Source organism: Narcine bancroftii, chromosome 8, assembly GCF_036971445.1.
Source record: "Narcine bancroftii isolate sNarBan1 chromosome 8, sNarBan1.hap1, whole genome shotgun sequence".
Taxonomy (NCBI): Eukaryota; Metazoa; Chordata; class Chondrichthyes; order Torpediniformes; family Narcinidae; genus Narcine; species Narcine bancroftii.
This window is the reverse complement of record NC_091476.1, coordinates 66,703,493-66,720,109: the sequence shown is the minus strand read 5'-3', so window position 1 is coordinate 66,720,109 and position 16,617 is coordinate 66,703,493. Positions and strand designations below refer to the sequence as shown.

The following is a 16,617-nucleotide window of genomic DNA, read 5'->3' as shown; positions in this document are numbered from 1 at the left end:
CCTATCAGTCAGAGGAAATGCTGTTACACGATAAAACACTTTTCCAAGGATTGCAGTCATACTGAGATAGCAAAGATAATTCCCCCAGAGAGGATGATTAGACCATAAGCCCAAATGACATTGGAGCAGAAATAGGCAATTCAGCCAATTAATCAAATTCCATAGATTTACTACCCTCTGGCTAAAGCAAGTTCCCTGCATCTCTGTTCTGCACGGGCGCCCTTCAATCCTAAAGTTGTGCCCTCTCGTCCCAGACTGTCTCCCACCATGGGAAACCACCTTTCGACTTCTCCTAAATTCCAATGAGTACAGACCAAGAGATGTCAAACGTTCCTCATATAATCCTTTCATAAACGGAATCATCCTTCTCGGAACCCTCTCTAACATCAGCACATCTTTTTCTGAAATGAGGAGTCCAAAACTGCTCACAATACTCCAAGTGAGGTCACATCCATGCCTTATGAAGCCTTAATATTACATCCCTGTTCTTATAGTCTATAGATTTCAGATTTAGAATGCATACATCATATACAACCTTGAGTTTCTTTTTCCTACAGGCACGGCGAATTAGCTGTACAACGTACAGTTGTAAACAAATAAAGAAAATAGAAAAAAATCAATAGAGTACAAAAGAGTCCTGAAATGAGTCCCTGATTGAGTTTGTTGTTGAAAGGTCTGATGGTGGAGGGGTAGCCGCTGTTCCTGAACCTGGTGGGTGCAAGCCTTGTGGCCCCAAGACCTCTTTCCTGATGGCAGCAGAGAGAACAGAGTGTGTGCCAGGTGGTGCGGATCCTTGATGGCCGCTGCTGCAAATGCAATGCTGGCATTCCATTGCTTTTGAAATAAACGCCAATGTTGCAATTGCCTTCTTCACCCCCGACTCAACCTGCAAGTTTACCTTCAGGGTATCCTGCAAGAGGACTCCCAAATCCCTATGCATCTTAGAATTTTCAATTTTCTCCCCATTTAATAATCTGCCCTTTTATTTCTCCAGCCAAAGTGCATGACTATACAATTTCCAACAATATATTTCAAAGGGAAGCCCGGTTAGCATAGTGCCTAGAACAATGCTGGTACACAGCCAGTGTCCAGGGTTCGAATCCAGCGCTGTCTGTAAGGAGTTTGTACGTTCTCCCTGTGGGTTTCCTCCAGGGACCCCGGTTTCCTGCCACCAATCAAAGCATACCAGGGGTTTAAAGTCAATTGGGTGGCACAGGCTTGTGGGCCAAAAGGGCCTGTTACCGTGCTGTGTGTGAACTTTAACAATTTACATTTAAATATTGAGAATGAACACTCTGTTTCTGAAAGACGGATAGGAGAACATTTTTTTAAACTTGAGGCATTGTAGTTAGAGCTGATTCACAGGTTAGGCCCTGGCTGGTTACCCATTTGGGGGCCAAAGGCTATGTATCATGTTAAGAGTGTCCTTGTGCCAGGCAGTTAATTTTTTAATGAAGCTATAGAACTTTTGTTTCTGAAGCCACTAATGAATGAGCATGTCTGAGCGTTCATGTGGAAAGGAATAATATCTATAAACGTTTAAAACGATAAAAGGGAATGAGACAGGAAACACATAAAATGCGAGAGGAACTCAGTGTGTCAGGCAACATCCACGGAAGGTGATAGTCAACGATTCAAGCTGAAACCTTCCATCAGAAATACAGTGTGTCCTCTGCACTATGAGCTCCATTCACAACACCAAATACATGGCTAAAATTGTCATGAGAGCTCACAATAAAATATGCATGCCTCATACAAGTAGGACGCACAGTACTGTTGCCTCACATATTCAGGAGCATGAGTTCAATACTGAACTCTGGTGCTATCTGGCTAGAGTTTGAACAGAGTCTTCTCCCAGTTTACTCCCACATCCATAATACTGCAGGTGAATTAGCTCCAGTAAACTAGGTCTTAATTAAGGCTTATGTCAAAAATAGTCAGAAATTAATCGGGATGCATGCAAAAAATAACTTGCAAGGAACAGAGGGAGTAAATATGGGCCCAATCACCTCTTCTGCAGCATTATCAAGGCAAGACAAAATGTACCAAAAGTTTCATCGCAGGAGAAGATTAATTTAATTAGGGCCAGCTTTTCAAGCAACAACATTCCACTCGATGACCACAAAATTGGTCGAGCATCACACACAAAAGCTTAACTGAAAAGGTTGATTGGGCGATTCAGTGCAGTGTGTTAAAATTGTGAAGACAGTCAGGATGATCCTACACGTGAGATAGATCAAAGTAGGGGCTCATAATGTCCAATCAGGAATTTGTGAGAAATGGGGAAAACTCTGCTGTAGGAAGCAGTTGAGACAAATAAAATCTAAGGGAAAGTTGAATACACTCTTCCCTTGAGAGAAAGACAGAGTGAGCGAGACAGGGAGAGAGAATGACTGAGAGAGATTGGGAGAGAGAAAGAGTGAGAGAAAAAGAGAGTGAGAGAGAGAGAGAGAGAGAGATGGTAGAGTATAAAGACCAGCAAAACTCAGAGGAGTCCAATGGGATGCTTCTGTGCTACACATTGAATGAGCTTGTCTTCTACTGTATGTGAAGGAGTATCTGACACTGATGATCAATGACTTTTCTTTTTAAAACTCTATTAAATTATAACTTAGAATAGCACGTGTGATTTATCCAAACGTTTAGAGGTCCAATATTTCCCAACTATGTAAACATAATAATCAAGTTCCTTAACGGAACCAACCTGCAAGTATTCAACTTGGCACATCAAGCTTCCAGCAGCTCACCACCAAAGCAAGCAGCTCAGAGTGAATGAGAGAATATTACCTGTGACAAACAAACAGTGCATGACACAAGTCAGCTCTTGCAAAATGCAAAGGGAAAGAACCTGCCACCAAAGTTAATGTGCAAGGTCAGCATGCTGCAAGTCCTCGCTGAACAAACCTGTCATTACTATTTAAATTCTGTGATTCAAAGGACAAAAAAGTCATTAAATAAATAATCATTAAAACAATCAGAAAGTGTAACATCAACCCCAAAAGGTTTGGGATTAATGTGTACAGCCTTGTCGGGCCACAATTGCACAACTCACTTGAATAATTAAAAATAGCAATTTTATTCACTGCAATTAACAGCCAGTTAAATATCAGGATATATTATCATAAATTTGGATCAGAATGGATAGGCTTGGACAATTCTTCTGTTAGTCACACCTGGAGACCCTCCATACCTGGAAGGGACCGAGTAACCAGGACAAAGGTCACCAACCTAAATCATTAATTTTGTTCCTCTCTCCACAAATGCCATCCAACCTATTGAATGTTCCAAGTACAGGTACTCCCTGACTTACAACCGCAATTGAGACTGAAGGATCAATCATATCTCGAAATGGACACATTGGAATTTTGCCCACGCACGTGGAGCAAATAAGTCTTAACGCAAACCTTTTAATCAAAATTTTCATCATCTACCTTGTACTTACCTTGTTAGTCAGTGTCTCAAGTTCCATAGGCTGGGTACCCCCCAACAATATTGAATTTGCACACTTAACTCTCGCATATGCACCAACCGAACTCCAATATGCGAACCGCGCATGCGCCAACCGAAGACTCTCACATGAGCACATGAATCAAGATGGCGGCGCCCAGCCTATGGACCCCAGGATGCCGAATAACAAGTTAAGTATGAACATTTTGGCTCTTACATGCCCTGTTTCCCTGGTATAGTTTGTCAAATACAACATAATCTGTGTAAATTTTATATTTTTTCTTTATATTTTTTAAACAAATTTTCGGTCATATGTGTGGATGGGCGTAAGTCGCATAGGTTGCAAGTTGGGGAGTACTTGTACAGTAAAACTCCTGTTATCCAGAATTCAAGCAATCAGCAGCCTCAAGCAACCAGCAAAAAAAAGCAGAAAATAAATTATAGAAAACTTGGAAGTTTAAAAATGGCGTGTCTCACCATTAGTTCACCAATCACGCAGTCTCAATAAAGCAGAAAATTCACTTATCTGGCATCTACCAGTCCCCATAGGTGCCGGATACCAGGGGTTTTACTGTATTTTGCTTTTTATCCCAAGTAAAGGCCTAAAATTGATTTTACCCACTCAATTTACATAAGGTGACCATCATACACTGCATTTGGCATCTTTAATGAAATAGATTGCTGGAACAATGTATACTTCCATTTTAAACAGTAAATTTAACACGGCAACTTTCTGAGGCATTTTCCAAAAGCACTGTCAATCCAAAAGTTATACCAAGTTACAGATTGGAAGAGGTGGCAAAATGCTACAAAGTTTCAGAAGGGACTTGAGAAATAAAGGCAGGCATTCCTGAGCATGGGGCACAAAAAGCAGAAAAGCAGAAGGCATAGTTAGCAGTGGTGCAGGGATTAAATCTGAGAATGATCAAGACGTCATAATTGAAGAGATACAGAACTACACTGGACAACAAATTTTTTTCAAAAGGTTAACCTCCTGAAAAAAAACTGGGGATTATGATAGACAACTTCAAGCTGAACACAAAGATAATATCACATTTTCTGTATCACGAGGAAGTTGGAGAAATATTTACAACTTTATTGAATTTAGCATGTTTAATCACATGATATCCCTCTGAGTTAAGCTCTCAGGTTGACTGCACATTGCACAACAAATGTGAGGAGCCCAGCGTTTGTCTTGGTCACCAATTTTACAACCAAAGTAGAGCTCATAGGTTTTCTTAATAAGTGCAGTCATGCTGCAACTTTGAGCCTTAAGCGTACACTCACCACAAATGGAACAGAATGTATCAAGAGCTGTGGCAACATTGTTGAGGCATTGAATCTTCCTGAAGACAATAAATGCTATTATTAAGTACCCTCAGTATCAATGTAACGCACAGCATCTGTATATGTAAGCTGCTTTTATAGCCTGTCTGCATCTATCCTGACTAAGCATGTTCAGGCCTAAGATAATATTTGCATAGGTGTTCTTGGACTGACCAAAAGAACTTGCTTTGGGGGCAATATACTAGTAGGCTTAAAATATGACAGGAAATCACAAAATAGGTTATATCTTTTTAAAAAAGGTACATGATAGAAACTTTTTAAGATGATTTTTCATGATCAGGAGCCCAAAATCCATAAACTACATCCAAAAGTGATCAGGAAGAAAAAAATATTTATTGTCTGGTGTTATTGGAGAACTATTGGGTTGAAGAGGCTTTGAGAGGTAGGGCGAGGTAAGACTTTTAAAATGGAGCTTTAGCTTAACCAAAATCCAATGCAGGTCAGTCCATAAAGGAGGTGAGGAATGGGACGATGTAAATTAGAATACAGGCTGCAGATTTGGATGATCTTAAATTGAGATAGAGTAGAATGAGAAAGGCTGGTCAAGAGGGTGCTGGAGAAAACAAAGGCAAGGAGAAGTAGCTCAGTGGAAGAGCTTTTTACTGCAGATCAAGAGGTCCCTAGTTCATATCCAGGTGCTTTAAAGTTCTTTATTAGGACACACGGTGTAACTCTGAGCTCAATGCATACTTTGCTTGATTCAAACAAGAGGTCAGTGGGGCAGCGACTTCTATCTCAACAATTTCCATGGTCACTTGCTAGTGATGTCAGGTTGGCCTTCTGGAGAGTGAAACCATGGAAAGCAACTGGGCCTGAGAACCTGTGTCGAACAACTTACAAATATCTGTAAGCCTTCTTTGCAACCAGTCATAGTTATCCCCACTTCAAGAAGGCCACCATCCGAGGAGTCACGTGATGGAGTAGTGGCCGGACGGTGAACTCCAGCCCTCTCCAGAAAAGTCAGAAAAAACAAAGCAAAACACAAAGGCACAAAAATAAAAATCAAAGTAAAGTGAATATGAAGGTGGAAAGAAGATGGCAACGAAAAAAGAAAAGTCGAAACCAACGGTAAGAAGAGAGGAAGAGAAGACAACGGAAGATGAAGGAAAAGGCCTTACCTGTTCGAAGAGGCCCGCGGTGGAGAGAGAAACCCGCTCCCTCTGGTCGTTAGAATATGGACTACAAAAATGGCTCGCTGAGCCGAGTAAAAGTGCGCAACCGTGCATGAAAAAAAACACACCGACGGGAGGGGTGACCAGCTGGGGAGTCGATCTCCACAGCCGGCAACGACAGCTGCAGAACACCTGCAGCAAGAGGAGAACATAGAAGACAACGAAAACAAGAAAGAAGAGAAGAAAAGGGCAACAAAGAAACAACAGATGGCCAACCCAGAGAAAGAAGAAGAGGAAGAGGAAGAGTACAGTGAAATAGAAGAAGAAGGGAAAGGCAAGATAAAGGATATACTTTCTCTTATTAAAGAATACATGGAGTCATTTAAAGAATGGCAAGCGCAAGAACTTAATGATATAAGAAGAAGAATAAACAATAGAGAAGAGAAAATGAATAAAATAGATATGACCTTATCAGAAATGGGAAAAAGAATGGACAAGGTGCAAGAACGAGAAGCAGCAGTAGAAATGGAGGTAGAGGACTTAAAAAAGAAATTAGAGGAATCTAATAAAAAAGTTAAAGAGACACAAGAACTGTTAGCTCAAAAAATAGATATAATGGAAAATTATAACAGAAGAAATAACATAAAGATAGTGGGCCTTAAGGAAGATGAAGAAGGCAAGAATATGAGAGAGTTTATAAAAGATTGGATCCCTAGGATCCTAGGATGTCCAGAACTACAGCAAGAAATGGAAATAGAAAGGGCACATAGAGCATTGGCCTTTAAACCACAATCACAACAAAAGCCAAGATCTGTTTTAGTAAAATTCCTAAGATATACTACAAGAGAAAAGGTACTGGAGAAAACAATGGAAAAAGTAAGAGAGGACAATAAGCCACTGGAGTACAAAGGGCAAAAAATCTTCATTTATCCAGATATAAGTTTTGAACTCCTGAAGAAGAGAAAGGAGTTCAATACAGCAAAGGCGATTTTATGGAAGAAAGGGTATAAATTTATACTAAAGCATCCAGCGGTATTGAAAATATTTATTCCAGGACAACAAAACAGACTATTCTCGGATCCAGAGGAAGCACGAAAATTTGCAGAACAATTACAAAATAGACTGAGAGATGAAGACGTGTAACGAGAGTACAAAAGACTGCAAACTAAAAAGACACAAGTTTTGAACTCCTGAAGAGGAGGAAGGAGTTCAAAACATCGAAAACAATTCTCGGATCCAGAGGAAGCAAGGAAATTTGCAGAACGACTACAAAACAAACAGAGAGATGAAGACATGTAATAAGAATAAAAATGACCACGATTTATATGTATGTGGGTAAAGAGGTATATGTGTGTATATGTATAATGTGCATACATGAATGCATCCGTATTTAGAGGAAAATATAGATAGTATAGACAAGAATTAATAAGGGAAGGAAAAGGAACAGAGGGAATAAGGAGGGAATTAAAAGAGTGACCTTTGTCACATATGAAAAGTGAAATCTTTTCTGGGGGGGGCTGGGTGGGGGGGTGGTACGGTCACTGCAAAATCAGCTGACGCTTGCGAGTGAATTCGCAAATCCAAATGGAGAGGGGAGATGTGGTTGTCCGACAAGGGATAAAGGACAACTCAGGAGGGGAAGGGGGGATTGGGGCTAAAGAAGTTTTAAATAGGAGAATAAGGAAAATGTTTGATGTTTTAGGAATGTTGTCTTATAAAGGATTCAAAACAAGAAAACAGAAATGGATAAGAAGGAAAGGTAATGATGGAGAAACGGAAAGGGAAGATAAACAAAGTATAAAACGGCTACGTTGAACTATATGACTTTAAATATTAATGGAATACATAACCAAATTAAAAGGAAGAAACTGCTAAATTTACTGAAAAAAGAAAAAATTGATATAGCATTTGTGCAAGAAACACATTTAACTGAATTGGAGCATAAGAAATTAAAGAGAGATTGGGTAGGACACGTAACAGCAGCATCGTATAATTCAAAAGCAAGAGGAGTAGCTATATTAATTAGTAAAAATGTGCCATTTAAAATAGAAGAGGAAATAATAGATCCAGCAGGGAGATATGTAATGATAAAATGTCAGATATATTCGGAATTTTGGAATCTACTCAATGTATATTCACCTAACGAAGAAGATCAAAAGTTTATGCAAGATATCTTTTTGAAGATAGCAGATACGCAAGGGAACATATTAATAGGAGGGGATTTCAACCTGAATTTGGATTCAAATATGGACAAAACTTGGAAAAAAATTAACAGAAAGAACAAAGTAACCAAATTTATAATTAAATCAATGCAAGAAATGCAACTTTTGGATATATGGAGGAAACAACACCCAAAGGAAAAGGAATATTCATATTACTCGGCTAGACATAAAACATACTCAAGAATAGACCTATTTTTGTTTTCAGCTCGTATGCAAGATAGAGTAATAAAAACAGAATATAAAGCTAGAATACTATCGGACCATTCACCCTTAATATTGACAGTAAAGTTAGAGGACATCCCTCCAAGAATGTATAGATGGAGATTAAACCCCATGTTACTTAAAAGGCAGGATTTTAGAGAATTTATTGAAAAACAAATTAAAATGTATTTTGAAATAAATACGGAATCAGTGGAAGATAAGTTTATACTATGGGATGCAATGAAAGCATTCATTAGAGGGCAAATAATAAGTTATGTAACCAAGATGAAGAAGGACTATAATCAGGAAACAGAGCAGTTGGAAAGGGAAATAGTAAATATAGAAAAAGAATTAGTAATGAAGGAAGATATCACTAAAAGAAGAGAACTGGCGGATAAAAAAATAAAATATGAAACACTACAAACATATAAGGTGGAGAAAAATATAATGAAGACAAAACAGAAATATTATGAACTAGGTGAAAAAACGCACAAAATCCTAGCATGGCAGCTTAAGACAGAACAAGCTAAGAAAATGGTATTGGCATCAAGGAAAAAAGACAAACAAATTACATATAATCCAAAAGAAATTAAGGAAAACTTTAGAGAATTCTATGAACAATTATACCAAACTGAAAACGAAGGGAAAGAAGGGAAAATAGATGAATTTCTAACTAAAATTGAACTACCAAAACTGCAAATAGAGGAACAAAATAAATTAACAGAGCCATTTGGAATAGTAGAAATACAAGAGATAATAAAAAAATTACCAAATAATAAGACACCAGGAGAGGATGGATTCCCAATAGAATTCTATAAAACATTTAAAGACTTATTAATTCCGCCCCTCCTGGAAGTAATCAACCAGATTGATAAAACGCAAAGTTTACCAGATTCATGTAAAACAGCAATAAATACAGTAATACTAAAGCAAGGGAAAGATCCACTCACACCAGCGTCATATAGACCAATATCTTTACTTAACACAGATTATAAGATAATAGCTAAATTATTAGCAAACAGGTTAGCAGAGTATGTACCGAAAATGGTAAATCTAGACCAAACTGGATTTATCAAAAAAAGAAGCACAACAGACAATATTTGTAAATTTATTAACTTAATTCATGCAGTAGAAGGGAATAAAGCACCAACAGTAGCAGTTGCTTTAGACGCAGAGAAGGCCTTTGACAGAGTAGAATGGAATTATTTGTTCAAAGTATTGCAAAAATTCAGTTTACCGGAGAAGTATATTAATTGGATTAAAGCATTATATAAGGGACCATTAGCGAAAGTGACAGTAAATGGACATGTTTCAAAACAATTTAACTTAAGCAGGTCAACACGACAGGGATGCCCACTATCACCTTTATTGTTTGCGTTAGCTATAGAACCACTAGCAGAATTGATAAGAACAGATAATAATATAAAAGGAATAAAAATAAAAGACAAGGAATATAAAATCAGTTTATTTGCGGATGATGTTATAGTGTACTTAACAGAACCAGAACTATCAATAAAAGAATTATATAAGAAATTGAAGGAATATGGAGAAGTGTCGGGTTACAAGATAAACGTAAATAAAAGTGAAGCAATGCCTATGAATAATGAGGATTTCTCAAAATTTAAGCAAGAATCACCATTTAGATGGCAAATGCAAGCAATAAGATACCTAGGTGTACAAATAAACAAAAATCTAGGCCAACTATATAAACTTAATTATTATCCACTAATGAAAAAATTACAGGACGATTTAGAGCATTGGAAAGATTTACCACTAACACTAATAGGAAGGATAAACTGTATTAAAATGAACATTTTTCCAAGGATATTATACTTATTTCAGGCATTGCCAATACAACTGACAGAGAAATTCTTCAAGGAGTTAAAGAAAATAATAAGGAAATTTTTATGGAGAGGGGGGAAACCGAGGATAGCACTAGATAAATTAACAGAATGGTATAAACAAGGAGGCTTACAACTGCCAAACTTTAAAAATTATTATAGAGCCGCACAATTAAGATACCTATCAGATTTTTATCAAACAAGGGAAAAGCCAGATTGGACGAGATTAGAATTAGATAAAATAGGGGAAAAGATACCTGAACACATTTTATATAAATGGGATGAAAAATTGGTACAACATAGAAGTTCTCCAGTGTTACATCATCTCCTCAATATTTGGAAGAAGATTCATGTAGAAAGAAATAAAACAAATTATCAATTACCAAAACTAATATTGACGCAAAACAAGTTACTCCCTTTTACAATAGATAACCTTTCCTTTCGAGAATGGGAAAAAAAAGGGATTAAAAGAATAGAAAATTGTTTTTCATGAAATAGATTCTTATCCTTTGAACAAATGAAAGATAAGTACAATATAACTGGAGATACAGTGCTGGCATATTACCAATTGAGATCCTACTTGAAGGATAAATTAGGAAGCAGTTTGAGTTTGCCAGAGGGAAGTAACCTTGAATATGTGATTACAGATACAATGTTAATCAAAAGATTTATAACAAATATGTATATTAAACTGCAAGAAAAGGAGAATGAGGAAACAAATGGTAAAACTAAACAAAAATGGGAACAAGATTTAAATATAAAGATAAAAAAGGAAACATGGGAGAAGTTATGCTCCGGAACGATGAGAAATACAATAAATACGAGGTTACGTATGATACAATATAACTGGATACACAGGCTATACATTACACCTCAAAAGTTAAATAAATGGGACCCAACAGTATCTGATAGATGTTTTCGTTGTAAAAAAGAAATGGGAACAACAATTCATGCAATCTGGACATGTGAGAAAGTAAAAAAATTTTGGGAAGATCTCAATCAGATACTAAATAAAATAACAGAAAACAATGTACCAAAGAATCCAGAGATCTTCCTCCTAAGTAACATAAAAAATAAAGAATTTGGAATTGATTTGGAGGATTAACAAAAAAGATTTGTTAAGATAGCTCTTGCCGTAGCAAAAAAAATGTATTATGTCAACCTGGAAATTGGAAGATAATTTGAAAATACAACAATGGTATATAGAAATGAATAAATGTATTCCATTAGAAAAAATAACATATAGTTTAAGAAATAATATTGAAATATTCGAACAAATATGGGAGCCTTACATTAAATACAATAGCGAAAACCTACCGGGGACAATCATTACCTAAGTTAACGGAAGGAAAAGGAAATGAAAAGAATGGACTCAGTAGAATTTCTGGTGTATTTTTATTGAATGACAACATTGTCTGACTGGTTTAATGTATCCTAGATTGTATACCTTAAATGGACGGGAGGGGGGAGGTAGGGAGGGAGGGATGGGAGGAGGGGGGGGGGAGAAAATGGCACTGTATATGTGTGAAAAGGAAAAAGTGTGTACCATGGTTAATGTGATTTATGGTGTGAAAAATAAAAAATTTAAAAAAAAAGAAGGCCACCATCCGACAAGTAGTAAAGGAAAGCAAGTTAAGAGGTCCAACTGACCATCGATCAGTGACTCTGACATCCACCATCATGAAGTGCCACCATGACCATATAGCCAAATATCACCCCAACTTCAAGTTTGTTGATGTAACCACAGTACTAGACCAAATATCAAGTAAAGATGAAACTGAATACAAGAAGGAAATTGACATCTCGTCCAGGGTGGCCAAACCGTGGCTTGCAAGCCACATGCACTCTTTGACATAATAATAGGCGTCTCACGGAAATATGTTGGCTAAGACAGGAATCATCCGACCCACTGCTCACAATGGTAGTTTTAGTTGGTCTGGCTTGTGATTGCATGATTGTGGCTCTCAGACATTTGAGGTTTATCATATGTGACTCTTAGATTAAGCAAGTTTGGCCACCCATGGTCTAGTCACTCAATCCTTACTTGATGAAGAATGTACTGGCTTTGGAGGAGGTGCAGAGGATGTTCACCAGATTAATTCCAGAGATGAGGGGATTAGCCTATGAGGAGCAATTGAGTCGTCAGGGACTGTACTTGCTGGAATTTAGAAAAATGAGAGGGGATCTTATAGAAATGCATAAAATTATGAAAGGTATAGGTAAGATAGTGGTAGGTAAGTTGTTTCCATTGGTGGGGAGACCAGAACTATGGGCATAGCCTTGATATGCAGGGTAGAAGATTGAGGATGGAGATAAGCAGGAACTGCTTTTCCCAGAGGGTGGTGGTGAATCTGTGGAATTCTCTGCCCATTGAAGCAGTGGAGGTGACCTCAGTAAATAGATTTAAGACAAGGTTGGGTAGATTTTTACATAATAGAGGATTTAAGGGATACTTGGAAAAGGCAGGTAGGTGGAGATGAGCATATCATCAGATCAGCTGTGATCTCACTGAATGGCAGAACAGGGTTTATGGGCCGCATGGCTTACTTCTATTTCAGATGCTCAACAATTTCAACAGGTATACCATCCAAAGTCTCCAAGCTAGATGCAAGACTGTGTGGTATGGAAGCTGCACCAGATGAGATCAGAAGAAGTTGCAGAAGGTAGTGAATGGTGCTCAGAAAATCATGCAAAAACTCCTCCTCCCACTCCCATATTCTGAAGGGCCTATCCTACCCCGGGGAGAAGATTTAAGAGTGTGAAGCCTTGAAAGCGCTGCGCTGTCCACCTGAAAGGGACAATTGCAGGAGAGGCGCCTCGGAGCACACTCTGGGTCCTGGCAGCGCGGGACATCGGGGCAGCATGGCCGGCGCGGGATGTCGGGGCAGGGACAGTGAAGAGGGGGGGCTGTCAGATGCGGGGAGGGGGGCTGTTAGGCAGCGGGGAGGTGGAGCTGTCAGGCAGCGGGGATTTGGATCGCCAGTTGATTGTCAACAGCCCACCCCCAAGCAGCCGCTTTCAGGCAGCTGCATTCAGGTGCCTCGGGGGACTGCTCAGATGCAGTGATTATACCTCCTGGAGGAGGGTTAGTAAGAATTCCTCCAAGCCGCATCAAGCTCCTTCAGGTGGCCTCCTGACAGCCGCATTCGGGTAGAACAAGCGGCTTCACATTGGGGTATTCTAATCACCTAAACTTTACCAACCACACTCCAGGCAAACAAGCCATTTATTAGATTGCTGCCTCTGTTGCAAACTCCCTTGCCATGGTATGCTTTCTCCAAAAAACTGCATTCTCCAAAAACAACTCTGTTGTTTTACAAGCCAATAACGTGCTGTGGAAGTGTAATTACTGGAACAAAGATAGAAGTGGGGAAATAATATTGCTCTGGGAAGCAGCCGAGGAGCCAAATGCTCCTAGTTGCTATCTAAATGCAGGTGCTTCATTCACTGGAGTGCGAGATGGGTCTAAGGTGTTGAATGTCAGAGCCCAGCCAGGGGTTACTGGACTGCAAAGACTTTTTTTTAATGTGTGAAAGAGCTCCAACCCCAACTGGAGCCAGAGGTGGAGGGTAAAAAGTGTCGGCCTAAAGAATGGGAAGTGACGTTCCTTTAAGATGCCGTCGTTGTCCGAATTAAACCGAGAGAGAGAAGGTGGGGGGGGGGGAACAAAAAGCCGGTGCGATTCAAGTGGCAGCACCTCCCACTCACGGTGATTCGGTGGATTTACGCCCAAGGTGACCCCACAGACTGCTCGTCGCCTTGCTTAGACCGCGTTCTCCACGGGGCAACAGACGTCCGGCGCCACGACTGCGCACGCGCGACCTGCCCTCCGCTGACGTCACGGGCGACGGGAGCGGCAATGCCGCTAACGACATTGACGTCGAGCGCTGGGAGGCTGCTCTCCGCTGACGTCACGGGCGGCGAGCGGGCGACGGGATTGGACAGGAGATGCGGTCCCCTCAACGACAGTGACGCCGAGCACTGGGAGGCGGTGCGCGGGCAGCGGGCGCCTGGGCAAGATGGCCGTCGATCGGAGGAGTTTGCCGGCACACCCACTTCAGAATCAGAGTTTTATTCCCTCGAACGCGTCAGAAAATTCGTTGTTTTGCGGGAAATTTTATATGAACCACCTGACGACATAAATGAAAATAGTGCAAGAAAAAAGTTGGAAGTGAGGCGGTGTCTTTTACTCTGCTGCCATCGATCATTTAGGAGTCTGATGGCAGCGGGGAAGAAGCTGTCCTTGTGCTGCAAGTCCTCAGGCTCCTGGATCTTTTCCTCCGATGGTTGCGGAGTGAAGAGTGGGGTGGTGAACCTCAAGGATAGAGGCTGCCTTTTTAAGGCGCTGCCTCATGTCAATGCCCTCAATGGAGTGAAGTCTGATGCCCGTGATGTCACAGTTAACAACCCTCTGGAGTTTATTCTTATCCTGAGCGTTGGCACCTCCATACCAGGGAATCGGCCTGAATGTGCTGCATAGTACACCTGTAGAGATTTTCAGGAGTCTTCGGCACTTACCTCACAAACTGTCGCCACTGGCGAATGTTCTTTATGATTGCATCGACATGGAGATGTTGACACCCAGGAATGTGATGTTCTTGACCCCCCTCGATGAGGACGTGATGCTTCCCGCAGTCAAACATCCCACTGTGGAGCAGAGGGTGTGTATCACAGAACATTGAAGTCTACAGAAGCCTTTGACCCCCCTTAGAACTGCTCAAAGTTTATGCCCCCCTTCCCTATGAAGCAGTCATAAGAAATAGGAGCAGGAGTCGGCCATCCGATCTGTCGAGCCTGCTCTGCCATTCAATGGGATCATGGCTGATCGCCACCCCAACTCCACCTATCTGCATTTTCCCCATATCCCTTAAATCCCCTACTATGTAAAAATCTATCCAACCTTTTCTTAAATATATTTACTGTGATCACCTCCACTGGGATCAGCTTGATGAGTGGTGTCACACCAACAACCTTGTGCTCAACAGCAGCAAAACTAAGGAGATGATTGTGGACTTCAGGAGGAAGTCAGAGGAACACAACCCAGTCCTCATCGAGGGCTCAGTAGGGGAGAGGGTAAAGAACTTCAAATTCCTGGGTGTCAACATCTCCGAGGATTTGTACTGGAGCCTCCACGTTAATGCAATCACAAAGAAGGCTTGCCAGCGGCTATACTTTGTGAGGTGCCTGAGGAGATTAGGTATGTCACTGAAGACTCTTGTAAACTTCTACAGGTGTACCGTAGAGAGTATTCTGGCTGGTTGCATCACTGCCTGGTACGGAGGCACCAACTCTCAGGACAAGAATAAACTCCAGAGAGTTGTTAACTCGGCCTGCGACAGCACAGGCACCAGACTTCACTCCATCAAGCACATCTACATGAAGCAGTGTCTTAACAAAAGCAGCCTCTATCCTCAAAGACCCCCACTCACCCAGGCTACACCCTCTTCACTCTGCAACCATCGAGGAAAAGGTCCAGGAGCCTGAAGATGAGCACTCAGCGGCACAAGGGCAGCTTCTTCCCCGCTGCCATCAGATTCCTGAATAATCAATGGAAGTAAGACACTGCCTGACTTTTCGTGCACTTTTATTGTTATTATTTTATTTTTTATAGTAATGCCATATGATGGTTATGATATGAATGTTTGCCCTGAGATGCTGCTGCAAAACAGTGAGTTTCATGATGTTTATGACAAAAATTCTGATTCTAATATTCCATATATCATTGGGAGGAGGATAAGGAGAGGCTCCTAGCTGATTGGATGCAGTTTAAAACCTAACCAGTCATTTAATGCTCGGTTTCATAGGAGTTTAATGCTGGTTTTACATTGCCTGATATGGCAGGTTCATGTTAAAACATTCCCTCAGCCTTGGGAACATACTGTATGCATTTATATAGAAGTGTGAGAGATGAGTAAAACTGATATAAAAATATGAAGATGAGGAAACTAGTATAGATATATGTGTAATAAATAAAGCCAGTATGAATAGGATAAGGATAGATAATAGACAATAGAATGTAGGAATAAAGTTAGTTTGGATAAGATAAGGGTCTTCTAGCCTTAGACAGAATTAGCAAGTTCTCCATATAAGAAGGTTGTAGCCCTGAGAGTCGGGAAGGTGTGAATTAGAACAAAGGCAGGTTTGTGAATAAGGTCAATAAGGATAATGACATGATGGGACACCGGCAGGATACCCCTGGTCCTCCAAGTTCACAGAAGCAGCACGTAGGTAGACAGGATTGCCTAATGCCAAACTCATCCAGGAGGCAGAAGAATGTAAGGGGGAGGGTATTCCTATACTGAAATCAACTGTATAAAAGTTGGGTGAGCCCCAGTGTATGTGTGTATTCCCAGGGTAAGGGGAAGCACCCAACTTTGCATTGTTGTATAATAAATGTTATTTGTTCTCAATTTTTGTCTGTGAAGGTATTTCTGTTTCTAACAGAAG

The 16,617-nt window shown here is 40.2% G+C and overlaps 1 protein-coding gene across 2 annotated transcripts in view; it reads right to left on the bottom strand.

Moving 5' to 3' along the window:
• dnajc4 (DnaJ (Hsp40) homolog, subfamily C, member 4) overlaps positions 1 to 14,002 on the bottom strand; it is a 242,390-nt gene extending 228,388 nt beyond the window's left edge. The window contains exon 1 of one of the 2 annotated variants that reach the window (XM_069893943.1): positions 13,868 to 14,002. The gene's annotated coding sequence lies outside the window, so the exon portion shown is untranslated. The remainder of the gene's footprint in view (positions 1 to 13,867) is intronic. The other variant, XM_069893942.1, reaches the window with a different exon arrangement.
• Positions 14,003 to 16,617: the final 2,615 nt, after the last annotated feature.